Source organism: Lathamus discolor, chromosome 1 (genome assembly GCF_037157495.1).
Source record: "Lathamus discolor isolate bLatDis1 chromosome 1, bLatDis1.hap1, whole genome shotgun sequence".
NCBI lineage: Eukaryota > Metazoa > Chordata > Aves > Psittaciformes > Psittacidae > Lathamus > Lathamus discolor.
Genome location: NC_088884.1, coordinates 10,942,374 through 10,961,007, shown reverse-complemented (window position 1 = coordinate 10,961,007; position 18,634 = coordinate 10,942,374). Strand labels below are relative to the sequence as shown.

Here is an 18,634-nt window from a genome sequence, read left to right as displayed (position 1 = left end):
GATGAAACCCAGCAAAGCCAAACCACTACTTTAAATTTTAGTGCCTTAAACAAGCAAAATCTGCAGCAAATTAGGACAGGTAAGACCATTCAAACCACAACTGAACTTAAAATATGACCAAGCCCTGTTGCTTTCACTCTGATTTGAAAGAGGACTTAAAGTGGCGTTGGTCCCAGAAAGCTTAAATCATGCAGTGGTGTGTTGCATACATGCTTTTCTATATAAAAGATAAGAATATTCCTTGTGCTTTACATTCTCACAAAACCTCAGCAATGCTCTATAGAAGCAGAAAAATATAGAAGCCATGCTCAAACCTCTCCGTACACTACAAGTCCCAGGACACCTCACAGCTGAGACAGTTTAAAACCAAGATCAAGAATTCTGCACTCTGCATCCATCCCCAGTAAAGTTTATGCAGACACAATCTAGATACCAAATTGTAACTTAAGCAGTAGCTGTAGAGTTCATACTTATTAGAACAGAGGTGTTGAGCTCACTAAGGCAGATTACAGAAACAGAACCCATAGAAGCTCTTCAGATTTGTTTTCCCCCAGAAAAAGTAACTTTTTCTCCATTCTACTCTTTCTAGACACAAAGACATCCCAGAAATTCTTGCAGTTACAGTAACTAGAAAAACAGATCTTAAAATTTTGACAGAATATCAGTAAACCCAAGTTGTGCAGCAACTGAGAACATTCATGTGGTGTTACATCACTCTTCTCACAAACTCGGTATTTAAACAGATACTGAGTGCTGCTAATGCATTTCACAGATCACTTTGCAGAGCACAACTTTTCTGTTTGACACTGTGCATTTTGCACAACGCAGCACAGAAATTTAGATATAAAAATTTACAAATAAAGTAAAAGACACCATCAAAATTTATATACTATTTAACACACTAACTTTGGAAAGACTATTTTCTCCCTTGCTTTACAAGGGGCATCACAGGACTTGGAATACTGGAAGAGTTAACACTAAAGACTACCATTAAACTTATAAAATTAAAAACAGAGTTAGGAAAGGAGAACACAGTGGTTTAGGAGGAGCAGAAAGCACAAACCCCAGAACTCTTTTTTGTCCCAAAATGTGACATAATCTTCTAGATTCTTTTGAACTTTGAGAACATTTGGAAGTATTTCTCAGACTTCATCATTCCAGCTGCATGCCACACAATGAATCTGTAGTCTTGGTTGGAGGGTGGGGAGACAGTGAAAGCAGCAAGATAATTTTTTTGGCCATTTTTCCAGTTACCAAACTGTATGAGCTCACATGAAGATCACATTATGTCCATACCTGTAGCTGTGTCCAATCAGGTTAATACATATTTGAAGACTGCTAATATCCAGAGTACTTCTACCAGATTCTACTGACTTGCGACCAACACGTTTTAGTTATGATCATTTAATCGTTGATGTGAAATATCAGAAAGTACGCAAGACCCACGCATGTAAGACACTTGACAAGACAGCAAGCACTGTATTACATTACTGCTGACAAAAATCGAAATCAACCCCCCTTTCAACTCCATAGATAAAATGCTTTCTAAGAATGTCTGAAGACAGCACAGCATTACAGACAAGATGCTACTCTTCTGTACTTGTAACTTCCTTTGTAAGAGAAATGCCATATTCAATTTCATATTTGAGATAAATGGAAGAATAGTTTAGCATATTGAACTGAAAACAGTCAACAAGGACATTACCATAAGTACACACCAGTGCCCCATCCCCTTGTTATTTCAAAGTAATTAAAAAATTAAGTTTCTAGGTTATTCTTCAAAGGAAATTCCTGTTCTTGTCTTCATGTAAGGCAGATGCCAAACACATCTACCACCAAAAAGTCTTAAAAAGTTAACTGTAGAATGTGGGAATACATTCATCATTGTCCATCTGAAGAACGTAGCTTCCTAATGTACTTAAGCAACTCCATAAAGCAGACTGATACAAGCGCTTTTTACATGCTTGATCTTCTGTATCACAAAAATGTGCCATTTTACACACTTAATCTTTTGTATCACAAAAATACATGTGGTTTACCTTCTATATTAACATGAACTACTTCATGCAATTCATAACCTAAAAATACAGATGTATTTCAACACTAATTCACTGTGCACGCAGAAAGAAAAGACTTGGTCTGTTCAAAGTCATTTAAATGAATTTCTTACTAGACTAAAATTTATTACAGTAAAATCTTAAATTGGAATAGAAAAATCATTGGAATAAAAAAATCATTGGATGAAAATCTAGAGTAACCTTATTATGAGTAACATAGAAAATTAGTATGTGCCTCCTTTTTGACTAACTCTAAAGACAAAGTCTTTATTCCCTGTAAATAAACTGCAAAAGCTAAAAGTACACTCTACCTCTAATACAGAGACTATCTAGGGAAGTACACTCGCTCAGTCTGAAAGGGGAATGGAAATCAAGAACACATGCAGGAAGATCTCCAATATGCAAGTGTGAAATGATGTCCAAGACTAGTACAGTCTGACCTTAGGAAACATTTGTAATTAACCTTTCAACTTCTCAAATACATTTTGCATCAATACTCATAATAGCGGCTTACTTGTACTGTTCGATTAAAAACATTTTATTTTAAAAAGGATTTATGGCACTTAGTTGTGTTCTGATTTCTTTAATAATTCAAGAAAAACAGTTTCAAATATGAAACAAGTCAGTTTATTTGCTTAAGGAAACAACAATCTAACACCCTTTACTCCCATCAAAATGAAATATTGGGCAGTATTAAGCAGGGCTCTATTTCACCCTATGCATTTTGATGGATTTTTGAAAACTTCTGCCAGAAGTCCTGTGCCACCTTGGAGATGGGCCGAGGAAAACAGCATTCCAAATGGCAACTGGAAATTTGGAAAGCTTTTGAATTACTTGTATTGCTGAGCATAACAGAACACATACTCAAAAAAAAAAAAAAACAACCCAAAAAGACACTATCGGGTATTTGCAAAAGTACATCAAGAACCTTCACAGTTCTTTTTATCAGGAAAAACTTTTAATTTGTCCAAAGAGACTGGAAACTTGACTTATTTCAAGTGACAATTCAGTGATGTTGTTTACCCTCCAATAAATAAAGGCTAAACTGAGGATCTGGAAGCCCTTATCCTGGATTTGCTCCTTTGTGCAGTAAAATCTCATGGCCCAGAACATTAGTGAGAATAGAACCAACAGGCACACTCAAACGAGGGCTTTTAAAGAGGATCTCTACTCTTTGTATGCTCAAATTGCACCTTGCCTACATTCCCAAATGGAATACCACAGAACCAACAAAGGTTAAGACAAAGAAAAGAGACCAGCACCATACTTCAGGGAATAGAAAGAAAATCCTTCTTCTATAGGTGGTTTAAGCCTATTCATGTTGATCCAGTGTCTTTGAAAGAATCAGTGCTATTCAAGCAAGGAGACACTGCTGATATAAAGACTCCTTCCAGACCCTTTAAGGATGCAATTACCCAAGAAAGCTAATCTAATCTAACAGCTTGCTGCCACCAAAAGAAGCAGCTCTGTTTCTCACCACTAGTGATGGTGAGCAAACTCAGCTAAGAGCTACATGTCTGCCAAGGACATTGCAAGTGACAGAACAGGATGGGGGAGGAAAGTCATAAAACAGGATTGCCCTTTTTGGCAGTGACAAGGTGCTAGAATAGCTAAGACTTTGCTGTCAAACTTCCCCCTTCAAGGACATGGCAGTACCTACATTACCTGCCAACCCATGAAAACAAGATAAAGTCACAGAAGAAAACTCTTAAAAGACAAATGGCTAGAAAACAGCTAGAATTAGACCATTCTGAACAGTACACTGCTTTCTGCCAACCTTCTCCCTCCCTGTGCAAAAACTAAAAAAACAAAGCACTGCAGTGGATATCCTGTTCAGGAATTCTTTTTCCACATGCTAGCAGCAAGACACTGACAAGCACACTTACACTGCAGATGCTGTGACTACAGCTATTTCCATGCTAGATTCAATGCTTTCATTTCTTTGGCCACCTCAACAATAACAAACTGAATGCTCTGGATGCTCATGTCCAGACAGCACCCACAGAAGTATACAGGATAACATCATAACTGCCTCCTAAGCAAGGAAGGCATGCACAACTCAATGGAAATGTGCAAATACAGCTTGAAAAACTGCTGCTGTGGCTCAGACGCAGTGATTATCATTCAGCAACCTGTCCGACCATCAAGAGAGACAGGAATTTCAAGGAGGAATTAGAACCTTTCATTGGACACACACACAAGGTAACCTCCTTCCTGTATAAAGCTTATAATCATAAACTGGCTCAAAATCTGCCACAGAGAACTTTTCATGGTAACTCAAGGGACTAGGCAATGTTCCTCACCAAAGTTTAACAAAAGACTACCTGCAAGACATAGGCAAAACATAAGGGCAGAAAAAAAGATGTCATTTTATAAGACCTCACATATTTGAGATATTCTATAAACTGTAGGGGACACACCAAGTCTTTTAGAGAATGTTACATGCTGAAGTGCTGCTACAGATCAGATTGAACTCTACAGTCTAGCATTTAAAACACTTTTGTTTACTGGACACTATAAGAAGGTACACAAACAGTGCCTGCAGTACCATTTCATGTATCCATGCCGTGACAAGTCATGATGATCCACAAGTTTCTTTAGTATTCTACAATTACTAACAGTACCTGACGAATACTTTATTCATTATAGGTTATTCAGATGTCTAAGGGTAAATGACCATGTTCTAGTTCTACTTAGAAAGTTCCTATCCAAAAAGCTTCAGTACAACACAGAACTAAACAGACAGACTACCAACCTGGAAAAAAAGGGCAATGTACTTATATCACAAAACTTGTACTTTGCTGTTAATACTTCTAACAACAGCATGGTGCTGTTAAGAGTTATCATCAAACCCAAAAGAAACACAAAACATAACAGATTTACCCATATGAAAAACTGAAGATAGGAACAAAGTATCATCAACAGGTACCTACTAAGGAACTTTCCGTCTCTCTCTGTACTGGGAAACACATGCGTGGCACAAGCACCTCTTCACCTCAGAATCTCAGTCATGCCGCTGGCCCCTGATCTACCAGGCTTCACAATCCTCTCCTTCCTAAAGTAGCTGGGTTTTAGTGAGTAATAAAAATAAGGATGCAGATTACAGAAGAATCATTAGCACTGGGAAAACAAGCAGCAACAAAACAACAAACTCAAAAACCTTGTGGTAAAAGCCAACTGATAGCAAAGCTATCACAGTCTTCAGTGAAATTCCAAATCCCATCCCAAGAAACCATCCAAAACAGTGAGCCATTTTATCAGTCTTAAGTAGTAGATAACTAAAGACAACACAAGGCACCAAGGTTTGCAAAACATGGTTGTATCACCCCTCCTCCCCACAAACATGACACCCATGCCAGGGCTGATTTGCTCGTCAGAAGCAGGAGCATCCACATAACTAGTGGGATGATCCACATAAAGACTGATACTTCTGCAAGCCAGAAGACGTATGATGTTTGACCAGAACAGTTAAAGCATCAAAGGGATATTAATTCTCTTCGTCAAAAACACACTGAAGAAAGTTTCCCTGTACATATTAGTTCTCACCACTCTACCACACAAGGCTGAGCCCCATTTTCTGAGAAAGCTCATGAAGAAGTGAAAGAATGCTGATTACAAGCCTGCACAGCAGTTAGCACCTCTCAGACACGACAAATTTGAGTTTGGTACTAAGCTAGTTACTAGGCACTGATGAGTAACCATCAGGCAAATTTGATTTTCATCTTTCTGCACTATCAACCACAAAATACTTTGTTCCACTAGAATACATCTATCGTAGAAGTTCTGAATGTCTCTGAACTCATTTTAAGGGCTTGCACCCAGTAAGCAGGAAGGAGAAACTGTACTTCAGCAGGTTCCTCCAAAGTCAATAAAAATCAATTATCCCTCCAGCATTTTCAGCATCTGCCAGCAGCTATGAGGTTACTCACCAGACCACATGACATTACAGGCCAAAGTTTAGTGAAATGACACCTCTACACTATCAGAAAATTCAGGGTGACCATTGACAACCAAGATGGCCCACTGCTTAGGCAAATTCAGCTGGCAGACTGAGAACTAGATGAAGTTAAACTTACTAGTCAGCACAGAAGAAGTTAAAAAAGCACTTTGGGGAGTTAGCTGTCACAGTGCAGTCTCATTTAATTCAAAGTCCTGTGCTGACCAATCTAACCTGCAATTTAAAGCTATGTGTGCATCCCTCCTGGCTCTTTAGGGACATTACTCAAGTTTGTGAGAAAACCCTGATCCACTCTGCCAGAGGACAAACTAGCTTACTCAAGCCTCTGTCAGCTCTTGACAATGCAAAGCCAGCAAGGACAAAGCTGTGCAGTTTTCCTGAACGCTGAACTAAGGCAATTTTGCATGGTAGCTCCTCAGTAAGGCTGCCACTCCTAACACTGCTTTCCAAAGATATTCTGTATTATACAAGATAATGACAGACCCAATCTTTACAAAAGTGCAGGGCTTGGTCCATGATAACCCTAAGAAGTAACACTTCATTGGAACCATGGTTAATTCCCCCTGGAAAAAAAACCAGCTTCATTTATACAGAAGACAGGATAAATAGAACCTTCTAAAGACTGATGTAAGATGATGAAATGTATATTTACAGAAATTAAGACTACCCTATTTTGCCTTCCAAACCAGTACTTGCAAAAGAAGATAATATTCACTGCTGTTTCACATGTGTATGTGTACGGTAAGACTCCCAACAGAAGCAACATCATAGCACAAACACCACTATAGGGATGACATATGTGTATGCCAGGGGCTAAGTCATGTTGTTTCATGTACTGATTGATAAAACACTGAAGTACCATAATGATTAACATAATACAAAGAAATATGAAAAAGAGTGTACACATAATTTGTAACATTCTCTCACAAAACGTACAGTTCAGTAATCTGGCTAAACTGGATGAAACTGAGATTTAGAAATAACAGGAACTAATTAGGGATTAGGTACTACTGTCATGGTGCACATGGTCCAAGCAACTAAATCAAATCAACATAAACTCCTGACCTTGCCTTCCGCTGCTGAGGGTCCTCAGTCACATGCATGCTTTTGCAGCTGGAAGGGATAGCGTTACATACCAAAGCCAGCAAAAATGGGTCAGCCATTTCCAAGAACAGCTTAAAAAAAAAAAAAAAAAAAAAAAAAGTACTTTTTCCAGCCACTGGGAAGCACTGGTGTTTTCATGCTTTCTACCAAAGAGCAGATACTTGGCAGTGGGTCACTGAGACCAAGAACATGCTTTCCACACTAGCAACCATTCCAAATCTAGCCATGTCACAGATGTGGGAAAACCAAGTTTGCACTTACTCAAGACACTGTTACTAGTCATTGCACTTATTTTCCCATAAACTGAATCTGTGCTTAGTAGACACTAATAATTTCAAGTTCCTATCCCATTGCTACACTGCACATGCAACATTCCCACCAGATGAATGAGCATACTTCAGCCAATGCTATGGCAACACAGCAGGACTTGTTGCAATCATTTCTCTGATGCTAAAAAAACTAGGAAGACCATCTTTATTTTTCTTAATACCATCCTAAACATACCCAAATAACTGGATTTAAACACCAGGGATGCACGAGCTGAACCAAAAGACCTTGCAAAGACAGCACTGGAAACCTGTTTCTTTTTAACAGTGGGAGGCAAAATGATGAGCAAAACTAACAGAGTAAGACTGAACTCAAATGAAAAGCTCAGGGGCAGCAGCAACAGCAAGAAGCACATTTAATATACAAAAAATTAACTGGGCAACAAAACCAGAGTGGTAGGCTATTAGAAAAGTATATTGTGCCAAAGAAGAGAGCTGAATCCAGCTAAGGAAGACATAGCATGCTATTGTCCCATTACAGACTGGCCTTATTCTTTCTTTCACCCAAATCATGGTAGTCTTACTTCTCAGCTTCCAAATGTCAAACCCCTGCAAACTGAAGGGCATACCTCTAACAAAATTTAAGCAATGTACAGACTTCCCTATAATTTTATGGATTTACTAAAATGGAAAAAATGCACTACAAAAAACTGCATAGAATCATACACACATATTTGATAAAAATATACTGAATTCGAGTCTTCTGTTAAAAGCATGCTGTTCTTTCATTCTAAGCATCAAACCAAGAGTTTAGTAATATATTTTGATATTAAAAAAAGTTTCCATAAAAAGTAGTTTCAGCTTACATGTGAAATATACAGACACCGATTCAAAAACAAACAAAAAGAAAGTTACACAGCCATTTAAAAATATATTTTGTCTCTCAGAGGCATATTTTTAAGAAAAAGCACTAGATGAAGCACTAGGTGTCAAAAACACGGTCCTAAAGCCTCTTTTGACTTTGAATAACAGTATTTTATAAGCTCAGTTCAAAACCCTACACTAACCTCCCACAAATCTCCAACAAAAAGAAATGCTTTACTTTTGGAAAATGCTGGAAAAAATAAAGAATTTATGACAACTGAAATAATTTTAAGTGCAACTGTATTTTGCACAAGATCTCCAACAGTATTTGTAGAGTAACAATGCATTACATATAATTGCAGAAGTAGTAGATAGATGGGGATTAAGCAGTTTCAATTACTGTTGCTCTTGCTTTCACAGCACTTACTGAGCTATCATTTTCAGGATAACTAAAATAAAGCTAGAAAAACGTAGCCAGGAATAGAAGACAGGTATGTGAGAAAAGGTTTCCTTAACACCAACAGCAACACACAAAAGGCAACAGAAACTATCAACCATGTAAGAGAAAAAACCCAAATCTGAGCTTGAAAATAGAACCTGAACCACATCATCTTTCCTTTCAACTTGTGAAGAGAATCTACTAATAAAAAAACAGCCTGATCACCATTTTGGGTTGCTTTTACTATATAGATAGCATCAAGAAATTACCTATTAAAAAATGGTACTTTACTGTGAATCCTTAAGTAACCAACCTAGGTTTTGTTGTAATTAATTATTCTATCTCATTGCAAAGCTTCAAAAAGAACTTAAGCTTCCTGCATCAGCAATACTAGAATCTTTCAACAGTGATGAACCCCATTCTCATTCAAAATTTCTTGCCAGAATAACCACAACACAACCACTGATCCCAACTGACTTATCCGAGACTTCCATAAGATGCCTTTCCTGTTTGGGCTGATGAAACCACATCATAAAAATCACAGTTGCATAGGTTTAGAGAGAAGAATATACTTCACCTTCATTGTTATAGGTAATTTCATTTGATAACATCTCTAAAACAAAACTCCAATGAGTTCAAGGTAGTCCTTACAAACTGTTTTCCTCCAACTGTTTCATAAGACTTCCAGTTACTTTCCATTACACCTATATATATCCACAGGGGTCACTACTTTTCACATAACAAGTAATAAACCAAGTATGTTTAAAACAAGCAAAACTGTGTACAAGTGCTTATTCAGTGGTTGTACAGAAAACAGAGAAGAATTTTGTTGTTCCTCCATATCCAGAATTGCTGAAGCCCAAATAAGACTGCTCATCTACCTTCAGATTTTACCTTAAACCTCAAGTTATGAATATCAGTACAGCTCAGTTTGTTGTAAGGGTCTCCGTCTCTCCTGGAGTGCATCAAGAAAGGTAGAGGTCTTCAAGTTCTGGCCTTTGTTGCTATCTAAAGTTATGGACATACATGAAGATTTCTGTCAGACACTGATCCCACAGAATTTCACATTCTTATTACTGCTGGCAGTCTAACAAAAGCCAGGTGGTAAGCAAAAAGACAACACGCATTAATTCACTTGATGTTTTCGAGTAATTTCGTACTACCTTGGAAAAATTCCAAACATCATTAAATGCATCACTTGGGTTTACTCACAGATAGTACCTTTGAAGGCAGATCACAGTTAAGCAGTACTTACAGACCAAATAACACTGGAACAAAGATTGCATTTTAATGGGAGTTCACTAATCCTTAAATAAAAACTGCATTAAGACAGACATTACTATTAGTGTCTGTTAGAAAAAGTAATCAGATACTGCAATTTACCACAGTATCAGGCTTTATAAAACAGCTTCTGAAAGAAGCTTCACATTCCTTGGTCTTCCCAATTCTCTCTAAACATGAATAGAGCGCCTTTCAATATTTATACACAAAAATCTCAGAAAGTTAAGAAATACCACTGGCCACAGAAACATAAAATTAGAATGTTACTTTTTCGTGTTTGCTGAACATGGAGTTCATGGAGCATTCTATGAGTGCTCCCGAGTTAAAATTCAAACTTTATGTTCTCATGGGGAAAGAAAAAAAAAAAAAAGAGTATACTACCATTCACCATAATAATCTGTAAGACAGTATTATTTGATAATAAAAAATGAGAAAATACTCATTTTAGCACAACATACACAAGCGTAAGGCACAGATGCTTACAGATGCGTAATGTTACCTGAATAAATGCATTCTACCCGAAGATAATTTCAATATTGCCTACTTACACATAATTAAATGCAGTATTTCGATCATCCTTTGTCAAGGCAGTTACTTGCCCCAGCCTATGAGTGAGAACTTCCACATTTGGTTAAATTTAATTTCTTTCTCCATCTAAGTCTTGAGGAAAACTACCTGAAGTGCCATAAAAATAAGATGTAGAAAACCTGAATGTTTTTAAAAGTATAAGGCAATTTCCTTGGCACTTTTAAATAATAATAAAAAACCCAAAATCCAACTCCTGACAGAAAAACTAATTGTTGAATCTGGTATGGGCCACTAAAATACTTAATTATGCACATTCAACTGTTGAGCGCCCTACCCAATATTGTGCCTTTGGCGCTTCAACAGACAAGCATTCAGAGGTGATGGGTAACTGTTCAGGACAGCAGAGCTGCAGCTTCAGGGAACAGAAAGGCAGCCGTGCATTCACCTTCCATCTTCCAGTGGCTGCAGTCCTCCATTTGTTATTTTACAACTGCAGCTAACTTCCTACACAAGAGAATCTCCCTACTACTCAAGTAGCTCAAGGGACCAAAACTAAGCAACTTCCAAACCCAAATCAGAGATGTTCACAGCCTTCTGCATGTAAACTGTGCCCATATCCTCAGTTTCTGGGTACAAAGAGATCAAAGAAGTAGGGAAAAGAAGACACAGTGTCACTGCACTCATATCCTCTCAGATAAAGGATGCTAAACTCCAAGGCAAGGTGGACTAGTACGTACAGATGAAACAGCATGTGCTCACACTGCTGAAAAGCCATGAAGGAGGAGTGCTCTAACGAACATGCACATTAGAGCCCCCAGTATTCATGACTACAGAAGAAGGGTTAGAGTATCAATCTATTTAACATTTTCAACTTGGGGGAGAGGGGGCAGGAGGGAAAGGTAAAAAAATTTGGGCAATGCTGAAACTTATAAAACCTTAATCTTAAAACAGTTTAGCAGATTAGCTGTAACCATTTCAGAACTCATTCAGACAACTTGATACAATGGTTGACCACAATGAATAACCGGAACTGGACTGCACGGTTTCCTTACTATTAACTGGAAGAACATTTTTTCTCCCTCACCTTGGACTGCTGGCGAAGAAAATCCCAGCAGTGAACAGTGAACTGTCAGAAGGCCAGGCTTCAAGAATTATAGTGCAGGTATAGCAAGTCAGTCCATCAGACTTTTTCCAGCAGCGGTGTCTGTCCCGTCCCCCCCAATATAATGCATGTTTAAATATAGCATTAATTGAAATAAATTTACCCTTTAATTACTAAATAAAGCCAACTTTAATAACTTCCAGTTTTGCACAGTGGAAAACTGAGGATAGTGGAAAACAGAAGATTCTACAAAGAATCCCTGTAACAGGAAAACAACAACAAATGTTTGTAACAGAACCATCACATATCATGAGCGGAACCATCTACAAGTTTTAGAAAACCAGAGAGTAGAAGTCATGCATCAACTGCGTCAAACTACAGTAACTTGAGAGAACAAAGAAACTATTATCTGGATGTTTCAAAAGCAATAGCTGAATAACTGGAAAATAAGACAAACTCACATCTCCTTGTGAAATCAAACTCAACCTTCACACTGTGTTCAAGCACTATAGGTTTCAAGAAAATCAAATTCCTGGAGAAGCATTCCCAAATTTAAAGGTAATATGGATAACGAGATAAAATAGTGAACCCATAAACCTGCTACTAAAGAAGGCCTGAAAAAACATTCTCTTTCAAGACTACTTGGAAGAGAGAGATTTCCACCCCACTCCCCCCCCAGGCCACAAAACAGTTGTCTGTTCTGCTAATTTACAAGCAGACTGTAAGGGAAGTTGAATGTGAAAGAAAATTGATGGATTTCTTTATTTGGGCCTTTTATCACTCTGGAAATTGACACATCAACAAATGTAAACCACTGAAAGGAAAGCTGCAAAAGATCTAACATTGTGACTAAGAGCATAAACAGCCCCTCCTCCAACTACTTCTCATCCAAGGAAAACACAACAACAAACATTATCTTCCTAGAAATTCTAAAGGAAACATATAATACAGCTTTCCATGTAAAACAGAGACACGGATTACCACATATAATCAACAAAATAATAGCTATTTTTTTGTCATCCTGTCATTTCTTTTAAGAAGCCTGGTATCTATGCTAAGATCGAAAGAATCCATGATAAAAGTGTCTAAAGACTTCAGCCATCCTCCTTCCATGTGCAAGAGTATGAATACCCATACAGAAATACACACAAGCTAGATTATGCTTCACTTAAAACTATCATTCACTGAAAGAAAATTAAAAGCCCCAACACATTAGCGATACGCAACCGTAACATCAGACACTAAGTTAGCTTAGCCAGAGCTCCCTTAAAGGTTCCTGAAGTTATAAAATTACAATCTTAAAATAGCTGTTCAATAATCAGGGACATTCCATTATATAATTAATTAGTTGTGAGCAGCTTTCACCATCTCTTAGCATTTTAAATAAACGATTCTTTGCCAGGAGTACCTAGTTACTGGTAAACAAACAGTAGCTACTTGGCCTCTTTTGTTATGTCATTCTTCCTGGAAGTTTATAATTAATTAGCAGTCTAAAACACAAGCGCAGTGAGAGGAAAGGGACCATTTCTAGTCCTACCAAAACTGTTTTGAAGTTTTAAACGCGGAGACAGCTTCTCAAAGATAAGTTACATTTGAGGCTCAGGCTAATAATACTCTTTAATACTCACCAAAGGGAAAAAAGAAATAACTAGGACACAATGTACTCTAAACCACAAGCAGGGCTGGAGCCTCACCGGCTTGATAACCGCACCACATTCAGGCTCCAGTGTTACTCTGTGCAACTTGACTGCTGTTTAAGTCAGTCGCGATGCCACAACAGCTGAGCTGGGCTTTAAGCACAGCCTCTCCGTGCAACTTCCTCCACAACTGCAAAGTCTCCGCTAACTCCGCTGCCGGTATCTGCAACCCCGGGAAGCTGCGGGACAGCGCTGCCGCCCCGGGCCGGGATCTTTGCTCAGGCCAGCGCCGCGGCGAGAGGGTCCCTGCGGCCGCCCCGCTCACGGATCACCGGGCAGGCAGGGCTGCCGGTCATCGTGCCCCGATGGCAGCCGGCAGCGCGGAGGGAGCCGGTGCTCTCCGGCCCACAGCGGCTCGCCCCCTTTGTTTCCCCTCTCGCCTCGGGAAACGAGGCTGGCGGGAGCCGGCCCCCCGCGCCCGCAGCGGCCTGTCACGGCGGCCGAGAGCCAGTACCGGGCCGGGTCACCCACCCGGCCGGCGCCACGAGGCGGGCAGCGAGAGGAGGGGACAGGAGGGGGGGAAGCCCCAGACCGGCAGCAAACCCCGCCCTCTGCCCGGCGGGAGGAAGGGGCACTCGAGCCAGGCGGGCTGCCACCCGAGGCGAAGGCCCCGGCCGGAGCGGGACGGCAGCACCGCCCGCACCCCTCTCCTCCCCTCCGTCCCTCCGGCCGGCCCGCCGGCACCCTGCCCGGGCCGCTGCCGGGAATGGCCCCAAGCTCTTTCAGCCGCCACACAGACACTCCCGAGGGAGGCGCCCGCCCTGGCCCCCGGCGTTCACCTGGCGCCGCGGCGTCCTCTCGCACGCTCACTGCCCCGCGGCCGCCCGCACGGAGCGGAGGCTCCGGCTCCGGCTCCTCGCGATGACCTCGCTCCTCCTCGGGACTTCCGGGAGCGGCGGCCGCCGCGGCCGAGGACCGTGTGCCCGGTCGGCAGCGAGGCGAGGCGAGGCGGGCTCGGCGGGGCCCCCTCAGCGCCCGCCCGGCCACATGTCCTCGCGCGGCCGGCAGTGCGCAGCGCCGGCGGGAGCCGCGGGGGGGCGCTGCAGGGCCACCTTCCGCCTAAGGGAGGCGGGGGGGGGGGGCTACGGAGCGGAGGCGGTGGCGTGGCGGCGGGCGGGCGACGCAGCCACCACCGAGACGCCTCCAAACCGCCCCGCCCCGCTACCCGCGGCAGGGGCATTGTGGGATCGGTCCTCCGGCAGCGGTTGAAGGGGGCGGGGGGAGGCGTGAAGGGGGGGCACGTGACCCGCCGCCCCCACCGGCCAGCGAGGAGCCAATGGAAGGAGGGTGAGAGGGGGGCGGGGCGGGGTCTCGAGTCGCGGGCGGGTGCGCCCCCTGGTGGCGACGTGGCGGCAGGGCGGTGGCCGAGGGCCGCGCGCCGGTGACGTCATCTTGCCGCGCCGTGGGTGCGCCCCGAGGGGCTTGGTTTTAATTAGTGTTTTTAATTACCGGTTTAATTAAAGCAGAGACGGGCAGCGTTGGCCGGAGCCCTGCGGCCGCGCAGCACCACGGGAGGGAGCGGGGGGGATGGCCTTCGGGCTTAGGCCTCAGCCGTCCGGGGCGATGGCGGCCGTGGGGTTAGGGGCCGGATGCTGCTGCTGGGGCGGTCCCCGTGTGTTTGCGGTCGGGGACCGGAACCGGCGCTGTGAGGGGACGGCGGCGGCGCGGATCCCGCTTGCGGTGGGGTCCGTGGTGGGAGTAGCGAGGTTTAGTTCTCCTCTGTTTGTATAGCCAGTGTTTTAGAGCAGCTTCACACTTGGTCATACATGCTGGAAATAGCGAGCAGAAAGTTGTTCGGTGCGGCAGCAGCTGTTGCACACCAGTCCTGTTCGTGCAGCTCCATCACGGCGCTGCCGGGCTGTGCGAGCGTGCCCATAGCTCCTGCGCACGGTCTCGGAAGCACTGGGGCGCTGCCGGGAGCGCCAAACCCTAAGCTGAACCCCCCAGGGCAACGCATCTGCCGTAGCAACAGCCCACAGCGAAGGGGAAGCAGCTCCTCGGTTGAGCGTCTCTTCGCGGCCGGAATGCGGTTGTTGCAGCCTGAGTGAAGCACAATGCATATCAGCGTCAGACAAGAATGACGACATCTTATTAGTTGCCATGATTACTGGTGAAGTATTAATTTAGGATTAACTCGGAAGAACTTGAATTAACTAAGGGCAGCCTGTGGGGACAGCGTGTAAAAGAGTCACAGGAAGAAAGGAAAAGACTGGATTCATTAGCAGACTGCAGGGAAATGTATTAAGAAGCAAGACTGTAGCCATAGGCTGGAAAGCACACGCTTATGGATGGAGATGAAATCTTTATGGTAAATCTGACTTTAAGTTATTAAGCTTAATGAACTCTCCAAATCTTCAATGAGATCATCTAAAGAAAGGATTTGGAAGGCTGGGATTAAAGAAAGCCCTGTTATAAAGATGACTCAGTGCTGTGTTTTGAACAGACCGAAATCTGGAATGACCCTAGCACAATACACTGAAGCAATTAAGAAGGGGGAACAGTAGCAGAAAACCAGCTCTGTGTTTGACTAGCCAGCCACAGAGGTAAGGTTTTGTTGCGAAGAGGCCATACTATACAGAACTGCTGTATGTATGACTTGTTACTGTTGAGTCTTTTAATTAAAATGACTACTGAGTCACTTGGGACTCAGACACAGAGAAAGCCTCGGTATTCACTGCTTCTATCACAAATCGTGAAGACATTGCTGTCATCTACTCATACCACACAGGTCATTTTGCACAGAAGAGCCAGGCAAGCTGAAGAGGGGTGTCTGTGAAAGAGAGGAATGCAAAGAGAAGCACTCATCACTTCTGAGGTGCTGTCTGTGCTTTTGTTTTATCCTCTCATTGTGTATCTGATGTCCGTTCCAGCTCTGGCGCTTATAGCTACTCACACAACTTCAAGATACAGAATAATGGAGGAAAGGCTTTGGCCCTTTCTCATCTACCTTTTGGACTGGGCACTACTGTACGCTGTTTACGATGGAAAGAAGAATCTGGAACCTTACTGTTGTCAGCTCTGGCAAATATGTCTTGAGTTTTCCTATGTGCACATGAAGTTCCAGCCCACAGAGGTTTTCAGCTGAGGCTAATGCTGTCCAGTTGGATAACTGCTTCCAGAACCAGCCCATCAAGGATGAGCGGTCTGTCAGTTCTGTCAATGTGAGGTGCAGATCTGTGCCTGGTGAAAGGGAGAGCAAGAAGTTCAGGCTTTGTTAAGGGATACAGAAATAGGGGGTCATGAGCTCTGATTTTTTACTAACCTCTGCAAAGCCTATGATATAGGCACACATAAATTTATCAGGCTCCACTCATACACATACCTATTAATGTTTTTCTCAGAAATCAAGAAGGGTTTGGCCTGAAGGAGTAGATGAAATATCACTGGGATCTGAGGTGAAGATGGCAGGAAAGGAGGTATGTGACATATGCTTGTTTGAGCAATGAATGATTCATCTATTGGATTCTGAGCTTAGAATACTAGAAGCATAGAATCAGCTACACTGGAAAAGACCTTTAAAATCATAAAGTCCAACTGTTACCCCAGGACTGCCAAGTCCACCAGTGAGCTGTGTCATTGAGGCATCATCTACATGTTTTCTGAACACTTCCAAGGGCAGTGACTCCACCACTTCCCTGGCAGCCTGTTCCAATGCCTGATCACTCTCTCAGTGAAGAATTTTTTCCTAATATCCAGGCTAAGCCTCCCCCGACACAGCTTGTGGATGTGGATTGAGCTTGACTGGCTCTTGGATTTTGAGCTTTGAAGAATGTGGATATATTCAAACAACATAAGAAAAGTCTGAAGTGGACTCAGAGGGTTTATTCAGAGCTCATTCATCTGCTCTGCCATCATGGATGCTCAGTCATGCGTACGTTACTCCTTCATTCGGTCTGTTCATCAAAATCTCTGGTGGTGGACTCTTCCAAAGCTTCCTCAAGCAGGGTCTTTCTCTGGTTTAAAGTATGTACTTCTGGAAAGTTGTTCTGATCCATAACCAGCATCCTTCCTGCTGCATCAAAAGCCGGTACACTTGGTCCTGTCCACCATGAGCACCAGGATCAGATTGTCCCTTTAACACAGACATTTATCTGCTTTTGCTTTTTAAAATTCCATCTAGACCTCCTTCCTAGGTTAAACAGCATTGAAAGGCCTGCTAAAGTCAAATACACAACAAATGCTGTCTGTCCTCTCCAAGGGCCCTGTTACTCTGCTGTAAAAGGAAATGACATTGGTTTGGCATCAGTTTTGTTCCTGGAAAATCAGTGTTGTTCCTTATTTTCTTCTTGCCTTTGAAGTCTTACAAATCAGTTGCTTGATTATTTTTTTTCCTGATTTTTTCTGGGGATCTTTCCTTCTCTCCCTTTTTCCAGCAATGAGTTTTGATTATTGCTTTAATTTCAGATTAGACTTTAGCTTCTGTTTGATAACTATGAAAAAGTAAAAATAAATTAACTGGAAAACCGCTGGGTAGATTAGCTAATTGCTCCAATAAAGTAGTGTCCTCAAATCTCTGTCTTTAGTACTTGGGTTCTCATTGTTTTAAAGGAATTTTTCATTTTGAAGTTCTTCCATATGTATGTCTACCATCTAAGTAGGTTGTGTGTTTTGTGTATCAAGATGCCTCAGATAGTTGGCTGCACTGAGCTTATTATTTCCATGTTAAAGCTTTTAATTCTGCTCTGGTTTAAAAAAAAAAGATGTTTGAGATACTTACTTTTTGCATGCATGGGTTCATTGTTTGGAAACAGCATGATGTTCTATAAATAAAAACAAGTGGGATGAGTTAGCACACACTGATGAGGAATTGAACACTTCTGCTTTTTTTTTTTTTGTTGTTCGGTTGGGTTTTTTCCTTGTATTTGTTTAATAAATGCTAGGGCCCATGTTGGAAACAAAATTATCAAGCCTCTGCTTCGGTTGTTTTTTTTGGTCTTCTAAATTATTAGAAGAGGGTAATCAGCTATAATTACTATTGGTGTTTGAATCAGCCGTGTTTACCATTTAATGAGCTAAATACAAAACCCCTTGTTGGCTTAATCTTTGGCAACACTAAGCTTCAAAAGAATCCAATGGGTGGGATCAGATGAGATAAAATTTGGCAGCACACATTTCAGGTTCACTGTATTTCCATATCCAGGAACCATGTGTCAGTTCCTGAGAGTTTCCTATTCAATTAAAGCATGTTCTGGCTCTGAAGCTGAAGATCCTGGACAAAATGCTAGGAAATCAGACTTTCTCAGTTCCTTGTGGATAGCAGCAGCCCTTTTATATAGGATCAGAGGAATTTAGTACTGGTTGGCTGGAATTTTCCTCTTGCCATGCCAGGTTGTGGTCA

General features: G+C 42.0%; 1 protein-coding gene and 1 long non-coding RNA gene across 5 annotated transcripts in view; one reads left to right on the top strand and one right to left on the bottom strand.

Annotated features, from left to right (window-relative positions):
- The window catches only part of SCAF11 (SR-related CTD associated factor 11), a 46,568-nt gene extending 32,422 nt beyond the window's left edge, over positions 1-14,146 (bottom strand). For 3 of the 4 annotated variants that reach the window (XM_065690120.1, XM_065690352.1, XM_065690199.1), the window contains exon 1: positions 14,076-14,146. The gene's annotated coding sequence lies outside the window, so the exon portion shown is untranslated. Of the gene's footprint in view, positions 1-13,227; positions 13,354-14,075 lie in introns of those variants that run through there. The other variant, XM_065690283.1, reaches the window with a different exon arrangement.
- Positions 14,147-16,451: 2,305 nt separating this feature from the next.
- On the top strand, positions 16,452-18,210 carry LOC136006880 (uncharacterized). The gene is made up of 2 exons (XR_010609303.1): positions 16,452-16,712; positions 16,993-18,210. It is a non-coding gene; the product is annotated as an uncharacterized LOC136006880 (long non-coding RNA).
- The last annotated feature ends 424 nt before the right edge of the window (positions 18,211-18,634 follow it).